Raw genomic sequence first — 8568 nt, 5'->3', positions numbered from 1 at the left:
CCCTGACTGCCCTCTCATCTGGCAACCATCAAAATGTTCTCTGTATCTATGATTCTGTTTCAGTTTTATTTTGTTTTGTAGAAAACAATTGTTGAGATATATGTATTTATTGCCATTTTATTGTTCATATCTTTGGTTTTCTTCTTAAAGAAGACTCTTTAACATTTTATATAATGCTGATTTGTTGATTATGAACTCCTTTAGCTTATTTTTGTCTGAGAATTTCTTTATCTTTCCTTCAATTCTAAATGATAGCTTTACTGGGTAATCTTCATTGCAGGTCTTTGCTTTTCATCACTTTGAATATTTCTTGTAAAGTCCTTTCTAGCCTGAAAATTTTCTTTTGAGAAATAAGCTAACCATCTTATGGAATCTCCATTGTAGGTAACTAACTGGTTTTCTCTTGCTGCTTTTAAGATTCTCTCTTCACCTTTAACCTTCTGCATTTTAATTATGATGAGTCTTGGTGTGGGCCTCTTTGAGTTCTTGTTAGGGACTCTCTGTGCTTCTTAGACTTGTATGTCTATTTCCTTCACTGGGTTAGAGTCTTCTGTCTTCATTTTCCTCAAATAGGTTTCCGATGTTTTTCTCTGTATCTTCTCCTTCTGGCACCCCAGTGATGCGAATGTTAATACTCCTGAAGTGGCCCCAGAGACTTCTTGCACTATCTCCATTTTTATTTAAGATTCCTTTTTCTTTTTGCTGTTCTGATTTGTTGATTTTTGCTTCCTTATATTCCAAATCACTGATTTGATTCTCATCTTCATTCACTCTACTGTTGATTCCTTGTAAATTTTTCTTTATTTCAGTTTTGTATCCTTTGTTTTTGACTGAACTTTTAATGCTGTTGAGTTCCTCACTAAGTTCCTTGAGCATCCTTATAACCAGTGTTTGAATGCTGAATTTAGTAGATTGCATGTTTCCCTTTTGTTTAGTTCTTTTTCTGGAGTTTTGTTCTGTTCTTTCATTTGGGCCATGTTTCTTTGTCTCCTCTTTTTGGCAGCTTCCATGTGTTTATTTCTATAGATTAGGTAGAGTTGAAACATATCCCAGGCTGTACAGAGTGGCCTAATATACTAGGTTTCTTATAGAGTCCAGTGGGAAAGCCCAGTCTATTATGCAAACTGGGTACTCAAGGTGCACTCACCATGTGGGCTATGTACACCCTCCTATGGTAGTTGATCCTTGATTGCTGTTGGCATATCCAAGATCAACCATCAATTGTGTTCAATCCTGGGTCACACAGCATCAGCTACAAAGCAATCTGCAGATGGCTTTTAATTGTGCTGGGTTTGACACTGTCCAAGTGAGACCAAGCTGTGAAACAAGGTTGGTTGCTGCTGGTGCCAGACCTGAGGAAACTTAGTAAGAGGCATGGGGCTTGCTGAAGCCAGGTGCTGCTTTTTTTAGAGAATTTAGGAAAATGTAAAGCATGAGTCAAGACAAGCCATTTATATGGAAGAGCCCCTGTTAACAGCTTGAGTGGGCCAAAAATTGGGTGGGGTTGGAATCACCAAGATGGGGCAACCAGTGTGAGACAGATGGATGGAGTCTCAGATATGGTGCCTGCCTGAGGGCTCTGTGGCTCTTTTGGGGGAGGGCTCAGAAAAGGAACAATGGCCCTTGTCCAGGACTTCCGCCTGGGAGAATGTTGCCCTCATCCCTAGCCCTGATATCAGGCAATGTAGCTCCTTCTTGTATGTTTCTGATGTTTTTCAACTTACTTCTCTAATGCTACAGCTCAGAGGGAGTGATTCCAATTAAGTCTGTGCATGGAACCTTTAAGAGGAACTTCCTGAGACTCAAGAATTTCTGTCTTCCACAGCCTCAGCCACCACTCATTTTTACAACTGGAAGTTATGGAGACTTATCTTCCTGGCACTGGAACTCTGGGAAAGGGGTCCTAGTGTGGAACTGGGACCCTTCATTTCTTAAATATCCCACCAAATTTCTATCTACAGAACATGGGTGTGGGATAAGCTAGTTCTGCATCTTTGCCCCTCCTACCAATCTCGATGTAGTTTCTTTTGTAATTCCATATTTCTTTTTTTCGTTAATTCCATAGTTGTAGGACTTTCATTCAGCTCAATTTATGATGGTACTTGATGCTTGTTGTTTTATAGTTTAGTTGTAATTTTCTTTTTTTTTCACTTTTGCAAACATTTTTATTTCTTTTTTTCACTTCTGTAATTTTTTTATTATTTCTTTTTTCTTTTTACTTTTATAATTTATTTTTTTTTGTTCAAATACATTTGTCTCTGCCTTCCCATCATCACTTTCCCCTGCCCCCTCCCCACCCCCCTCCCTCAATCCTTCTCCCCTTTGGCTTTGTCCATGAGTCCTTGCTATATGTTCCATGAATTGACACTTCCCTTCCTTTTCCCTGCCTACCCCTCCTTCTTTCCCTCCTGACTCTTTTGGTTTATTTTTTTCTTTCAGTGTTCATGGTCATATTTTCCTTGCATCTTTGTTTTTTTTGGTTAGGTTCCGCTTATAGGTGAGATCATATGGTAATTGTCTTTCGCTCCCTGGCTTATTTCGCTTATCATAATGCTCTGTAGTTCCATCCATGCTGTCACAAAGTTTAGTAGTTCTTTTTTTTTCCTTTCTGCTGTGTAGTATTCCATTGTGTAAATGTACCATAATTTTTTGATCCGATCATCCACTGAGGGGCACTTAGGTTGCTTCCAACACTTGGCTATTGTAAATTGTGCTGCTATGAACATTGGGGTGCATAGGTTCTTTTGAATTGGCATTTTGGGATTCTTACGGTATACTCCCAACAGGGGAATCCCTGGATGAAAAGGCAGTTCCATTTTCATCTTTTTGAAGAAATTCCACACTGCTTTTCCACAATGGCAGCAGCAGTCTGCATTCCCACCAACAGTGAACTAGAGTTCCCTTTTCTCCACAGCCTCGCCAGCACCTGTTGTTTGTGGATCTGTTTATGATGGCCATTCTGACCGGTGTGAGGTGGTATCTCATTGTGGTTTTGATCTGCATTTCTCTGATGGCTAGTGATGCTGAACATACTTTCAAATGAAAAATATGAAACATTTCATGAATTTGCATGTCATCTTTGTGTAGGGGCCATGCTAATCTTCTCTGTATCATTCCAATTTTAGTATATGTGCTGCCGAAGTGAGTACTAGTTGTAATTTTCATGTGGTTATGCAAGGAAGCAAACTGTGTTTACCTATGGTGCCATCTTCTCAATTTTTTTTGGAAATTATGTTTAATTAACCACAATATCACTATTAGATCTATGAATTTAATGTTGTTAAATAAATATTATTTAATAGTCTATAAAATTTATTCTACTTTTCCCTCACAGTTCTTTGGAATTTTATTTTATTTTTAAGGAGTGAGAGTGTATAAACAGTTCTCTACAAGTTTTACACAGTCTATAATATTTATCCAACTTTCCCTGCAGTTCTGTAGTGTTTTATTAGAATTTTATTTTAAAATATGTTTTATTCAATAGTCCATTTTCGTGTTTGTGTGTTATATCTCTTTAACTTCCTTTGATCCAGAATAGGCCTCCTTGCTTTTTTGCCTTTTATAAAATTGACATTTTAAAAGAATCCAAACAATGTATGACAGGTTGTTTCATCATGCCTAGATTCAGTTTATCAATTGTTATGCCAAGACAAATCTATAGACAATGTTTTGTTCTTTCTCTTGCATCATATCAAATTCACATATAATCAATTCATTTTATTCTACATGATGCTGTTTGATTACTTGTTTAATGTTGGTTTTACCACATTTCTCCAATGTAAGGTATTTGTTCCACTTTACAATCAATGTTATCTGAGGACTGATATTTTGAAAACATGTGAGTGTTCTGTTATCCAATATCCTTTCACCCAGTGGTTTTAGTAACTATTAATAATCATCATCCAAGTTAGAATATTACATTGTGGGTTGCAAAATAGTAACATTTAAAATTTTATCATTCCTTTGTTTCGGTTTAAATAAAATTTAATTAGCTTTGAATGGATTCTTGTGTTTTTTAAAGGACAAGGCATAAACTTCTCTTTCTCCATGGTTCTTCCATTTTTGACTCCCTGGAGAAGTTGAGGGAGGTGTGAGGACTATTTTTTTCCACCTGAAACTCTGGATGCTTTGTAGGGACTTGATTCAAGAAATCTGGTCTTGATGCTAGAGGATTTGGTTATTTCTAATAGCCAATTACCATCATAGGAGATGTGTTCTTGAGACCAAATCAAGCTTTTGTTAATACTGCAGGATGGAAACATTTGTTAAGGAATCTCTCAAAGTAGGGACATGCCAGTCAATTTTATGCTGTTTTAGTGTTACTAAAATCATTCTTAAGATCAGAAATCCATTTAAGATGTAATTAGCTTCTAATTCATCAGTTTGGTATTTTCACAGTTCAATGCAATCCCAAGAAACACCTGAACTCCAGCACTAAAGATGATCACTTCCTTTTAATTTATACCTTGATACCCCTGAAGCTTTTGTATATTTATTATCAAAATTGTTTTGTAATACAAAATTTCATATTAATTTTATGTTGGGAAGAAACACTTTTGAATACTAAATGATAAAATCTGAAAAAGAAAATCCTTAGTAAGTATTATACAGCTTTTAGTGTCACTGATACAGCATGACTCCCATTGCTTTAGTGATTTAATTGAGATCCTTAATAAGCCATGCCAATTTATAACAGTTACATAGAACATTACTTCATCCCAGAAAGGTTTCTCATGTTTTCTTTTTCCATTTAATACCATTACCATCCCCCAGGGACAACCACTACTTTGTTTTTTTCTTGCTATAAATTAGTTTTCTTGTACTAAAATTTCAAATAAATGGCATTATATAGCCTGTGATCTTGTGTAAATTTTATTTCACTAATCAACATGATTTTAAGATTAATTCACATCGTTTCATGTATTAATAGTCCTTTCTCATTGATGAATAGTATTCTTTTGTATCTACTTTCCAGTTTGTTCATCAGTTTTTCTATCAATACCTTGGCTCTTTTTTTTAATATTAAAAATAAAGCTCTGTAAACCTTGTAGTGGACAGACTCTAAGTAATTCTGCCATAATCTTCACTATTTGTTGTTCCTGTACCTGTATAATCAATCTTTGCCCCATCAGGGTAGGGAATACCTGTGACTTGATTCTAACTAACAGACTATAGGAAAAGTGATGGTATGTCACTCCCATGATTTTATGTTATATAAGTCTCTGCCTTGCTAGCTATGTCCTTCTTGAGACACACTCAACCCACCTAGCTTGGAAGAAAGAAGCAGTTACGGTGAGAAGAAACATGTCAAGGAGATAAAGGCAACCTCCAGTAAACAGTAAGCTAGAAGCTGCCCTCAGAAACACAAGCACAAGGAAATCAATTCTTCCAACAACCTAAGTGAGATTTGAAGTGGATTCATCCCCAGTGGAATTTTAAAGGGAAAATTCACTCCAAGTGACACTTTTATTGCACTCTTGTAAAAAACTAAGCAGAAGACCCAGTTAAGATGTACTTGGGTTCCTGTCCCACAAAAACTGTTCTTGGTCTATTTTTCAATCATTATATAAATGCAATAATGTCTCAATCACTGTAATATATACTGAAGTCCTGATGTGTAAGATGCCCAGATTTTTAATTTTTCATATTTTATTTTAGGTTCCTTATATTTCCATGTAAATTTTAGAATCAGCTTAGAACATTTTACAAAAAAAAATATGCTAAATTATGATTGGTATTGAACACACATGAAAATCTCTTTGGTCTTCACATTTTTTTCCAAAATCACCACACCACCCTTCACCACAGCTTGAAGGCAGCTGATGTCATCATCAGCACATATAATTTTATATAACTTTGTGTTGAATAAAGGTATCCTAGCTACGCTTAAGAATAAATGACCTGCCTAAAATTAAATGGGGCAACCTAGACTGTCTGTCATTTGCAAGATTCTCTTATCAAGGTATTCAAACCCACAGATGCTAAATCAAAACCAGATATGTGTGTGTGTGTGAGTGTGTGTGCGTGTTTAGATATTTACACTTGTGCTTTTTAGTAAAATAGGATGATTTTTATTTTAGAGATGACTAATGGATCAAAGTTACAATAATATGATACTGCAAAAATGAGACAAAATGAAGACCATATAGACATTTAACTAATTAGCACTTGACTAATCACAGAAAGAAAGCCAGAGGAGGAAATAAGATTTCTGAACCTTTTTATTCTTTTGGTATCCAAATGCTATTTTTTTCCACAAGAAATATCATTTAGAGACCAAATATAAAACAGATAGAAAAAAGCAGGTTGCTCTGGTTTAAGTGGAGATTAAGATCTTGGGTCTCATTCATTCTTGTGGGGACTTTTTGGTTATCTTGGAGTTTGTAGTAAAAGTTGAGAAAATATAGATGGTTTCAAATACCATATTTTAAATAAGTAAGGACAATAATGTGAGTTCTTATGTCTGCCCTAGCTATTTACAAAAATTTCTGTGTTTGAACAAGTCACTTAAGTTTCTCTTGGAATTGTTTTCTCATTTGTTAATTGAGGGACAAAATACCTATGGTACTTACCAAAGAGTTATTTCATAAATCAAATCAGAGAGATTCAAAATGGTGGAGGAGTGAGTGGCAGACACTCTGAACTCCTCCCAGAACCAATCTGGAATTACAACTAAATTGTGGAGAAATCACCAGGAAAACAACTGTACAATAGCAAGAGAGGAGCCTTAAAACCTTGGACAGACAGAGGAACTGGCTTTGCCAAAACATAACTGGTAAAACAGTGGAGGCTCGAGAAAGTGGACTAGGTGCCCACAGGGGCCAGCACCCGAGGGTTATTGAAACATCCAGTTGGACCTCCCTGAGAAGAGTGATGTCTAAACCATAAGCAAGGATCTCCAGCTATGGTCCTTGCACCAGAGCCCAAGAAGCACAAACACAACAACAGCCACCTGTGAAAAACATAGCAGTCCTCTCTGCCAGAGACAGGCAACTGGAGATGCAAGAAGCCATTTAAAGGACCAAAGAAAAAAACTGTAGTGGCAGCAACTTACCTGGGCTCCAGCAGAGGCGGGAGCAGAGAGGGTTGGAGCCACCTGAGGAGAGGCTAGGGAAGGAGGCTTTGGGGAGAAGACTGAGAGAGTGGCCGGTGGGATCCTGGTGCCAACTCAACCCCCATTCTGTAGCTGCCATCTTGCTTGGATGGACCACTCCCCTGAATGGCAGCAGCATGAAAGGACACAATAACCATGCTCCCGGGAGGCTCGGCTCAAGCCTGGTGTTGCTTAGGCCTGGGTACTGAGTATAGAATGGTAGTCAAAGATAGTAGATCCCTGGTTAAAGGGGACAAGGAGTGGTCTAGAGACACTTGAGGAAAGTCTGGAGATGGAGGCATTGGGGAGAGAACTGAGGGAGCGGTTGGGGAATCCTAGTGCGGACTCCTCCCCCATAGGGCAGCAGCCCTCTTGCTCAGGCAGACTACGCCCCTGAGTGGCAAAGCATGAAAGGACACAATAGCACTGCCCACAGGAGGGAATTGGCCAGGCCCTGACACCTGAGGGCAGAGTGACTAGATTAACAATGGGAGGAAAGGGACACAGAGTAGACTCCTGGAAGTCTCTCAAAGAGTGCTTAAGGTCAAAAGGGGAGAGCAGCAGACATCATCAGAGGACTATCCAGAAAGAAGAAAAAGAAAAGCAGTCTCATGCAATAGAAGTTCACAGCACAAAGTCAGGAAGTCAAGACAGACCAAGTTAAGAAGGAGAAGCATAAAAGAATAGCCTCACAAATAATGGGAAGACAAAAAACAAAACCAAAACCAAAAAAAACAAAAAAACAAAAAAAAATCAATCAAGGGAAAGGAGGAATCCCCACAGAGAAAAATAAATGAAATAGAGGCCAGTAAACTATCAGCTCCTGGGTTCAAAAGAATGGTTCTAAGGAAGCCCAATGAGCTCAGTGACCTAAAAAAAAAATACAAGGAAACTATGAGGAACTTATTGCAATATATATCATCATGAAAAAATAAATAGAAACAATCAATAAGAGGCAAGAGCAAGTGAAGAATACAATTTCTGAATTGAAGAACACAGTAGAAGGAATCAAAAGCAGGCTCAATGAAGTAGAGAATCAAATCAGTTAGCTTGAGGACAAGGTAGAAAAAAGCTCCCAGAAAGAGCAAGAACTTGAAAAAAGACTCAAAAAGAATGAAGAGGTGTTCAGGAAAATGCAGGACCTCCTGAAACGTAATAATATCTGCATGATAGGGATACCAGAAGGAGAAGAGGAGGAACAAGGGATTGAGACCATGTTTGAAAAAGTAATGATAGAAAACTTCCCTAATGGGAGGAGAGAAAAAGTCACAAAAGTCCAGGAATCACAGAGGGTTCTGTTCAAGAGGAACCCAATGAGGCCCCCTCCAAGACACATCATCATTAAAATGGCAAATATCAAAGACAAAGATAGAATCCTAAAGGCTGCAAGGGAGAAACAGGGAGTAACATAGGGGAGCCTCAATATGGCTAGCAGCTGACTTCTCAACAGGAACACTACAAGCCAGATGGGAATG

The 8568-nt window shown here is 37.7% G+C and overlaps 1 non-coding gene across 1 annotated transcript; it reads right to left on the bottom strand.

Annotated features, from left to right (window-relative positions):
* Window positions 1–3042: 3042 nt before the first annotated feature.
* On the bottom strand, window positions 3043–3149 carry LOC129082231 (U6 spliceosomal RNA). The gene has a single exon (XR_008530388.1). It is a non-coding gene; the product is annotated as a U6 spliceosomal RNA (small nuclear RNA).
* Between the last annotated feature and the right edge of the window lie 5419 nt (window positions 3150–8568).

The sequence above is a fragment of the Pteronotus mesoamericanus genome, unplaced genomic scaffold (assembly GCF_021234165.1).
Source record: "Pteronotus mesoamericanus isolate MK-2021 breed Mesoamerican mustached bat unplaced genomic scaffold, CSHL_Meso_final scaffold_12, whole genome shotgun sequence".
NCBI classification, from domain to species: domain Eukaryota; kingdom Metazoa; phylum Chordata; class Mammalia; order Chiroptera; family Mormoopidae; genus Pteronotus; species Pteronotus mesoamericanus.
The sequence above is the reverse complement of the archived record's forward strand: the minus strand, read 5'-3'. Positions and strand labels throughout refer to the sequence as shown.